The sequence below is a fragment of the Brassica oleracea genome, chromosome C1, assembly GCF_000695525.1.
Source record: "Brassica oleracea var. oleracea cultivar TO1000 chromosome C1, BOL, whole genome shotgun sequence".
NCBI classification, from domain to species: Eukaryota; Viridiplantae; Streptophyta; class Magnoliopsida; order Brassicales; family Brassicaceae; genus Brassica; species Brassica oleracea.
Genome location: NC_027748.1, coordinates 38,071,672 through 38,073,496, shown reverse-complemented (window position 1 = coordinate 38,073,496; position 1,825 = coordinate 38,071,672).

The window sequence follows — 1,825 nt, the reverse complement described above, 5'->3', positions numbered from 1 at the left end:
ATCAGTAATCTCTCTTGCATTCGGTAATGCTTTTGGAGTCTTTTATCCATACCTTGATGGTGTCCCATGACCTTTGTTGTCGTGGATCATACTACGCACCGGAAGATCTATTAGGTCATGGACCTCGACTACACGAGCTTATGGACGGCAATCATGATGGCTGATCTTTCTTTTCCACTAGCCATGATCAAAGAAGAAGGGCCGGACACCTCTGGCCAGACACCCACACAAATTTAATAAATAATTTGTATCAACCAATTAACCTCTCTTAGGCTGGTTTAGTATAAAGTAAACACAAGGAATTCAAATCTCTTTTATAAGTATATGTATGGACTGAATTTGGATTGTCATTATACAATTCCTTTACTAGTATTACATACTATATGCAACTGCTTTGTTTCAATCCATGAACAGCTTAGGAACAATATTGTTCTTTATCCATGTACAGCTTAGGAACAATGCTGTTCTTTATCCGTGAACAGCTTAATGATGTTCTTTATCCAGTGATCCATATGTTGCTTAATACATCAGTATCTAATTTCTTTCTTATGACCAGACCTTTATCAATTTCTAATTTGTGTAGCAGCATCCACCACATAGGAGTTTATCTCATTATAATCTGTTTCATGGTCTCTGTGAGTATCCTTGTGTAACAAGCTATGATCTAATGCTGTTAGTAGGAAAACATGAACACCTTTACACCTTGTGATCATGTACCATCTCTCACGGTTTCTTATTCCTCACAAGACCCATCTATTTTACTGGTTTATCATATGGTGTTTCTGTATATGTGTATGGCCAATACGCATATCTCTTCTTTAGATACTTTAGACCCCACGTTTATCTTTTCAATCTAATCTTTAATCTTTATGAGTACTCTTTCGTGGGTTCATGATCCTCGTTTATATCTTTAAACTCAAGTGCTACTCTCTTATGTATCTATATACAAATATATCTCTTATGTGTCGACACTTATGTATATGGTTCCATTGTGTTCCAGACATGATCTAATCGATTTGAGATTTCATTATCCTGGACCTTTGTCACCTAGCAGCTTGGTGTCACAAGCTACATGGTTTGGTACCTTAGATGTGTAGCTGCGCAGCCTTTTCTCAATGTCTGGTATGGTTTCTCTTATGACCTCGGATTTGTCATTTTATGCACCTTTCTCTTTTCTTTCTGAGGTTCCTTTATCTTATGGAACACATTGGTCTATCTTGTATAGACTCTGTAGCAACTTGACTGTGTTTCTTTCTAGGACATCAAAATCGTTTGGTGCTAAGCTGGTTATGACTTAGTCATTCTTTTCTTTTCCTTTCGGGTCAGTGTCTGGCATCTCGATTAGCTAGCTTTGTATAATCTTTTATTTTCTTTGTTTGGACGTTTATAATCATATTCTCTAGTCCGAGGATCTTTGCCAAGACAATGATGGTTGATACCATACTATTTCTCTTTATCATTCTTTTCTTTGTACCAGCTTATAACTTTCTCCTTCTAATGTTGGATAGTCGGATTCATTGGTCATGCAATCCGTGTACCTGGCCACAATCTGATCACCCATATTTGGCTCAAGGTCTCTTTAAGACTCGTGGGAGAAAGTCATTCTTTTATCCAACATATATTCCCAATCCTCTTCTGAGGTTCCATCTTAGACGGCACTTATGTATGTGGTGGTTTATTCAAAGTCTCTTAAGATGGTGTATGTCTAGTTTATGACCCGTATTCAATCCGAGATGGGAATATATATGCTCACTTATATGGCTTGATGCATCTTAACTTTATATACATGTAAATTCATGATGTCCCTAAGCTTTAGGATGGATGC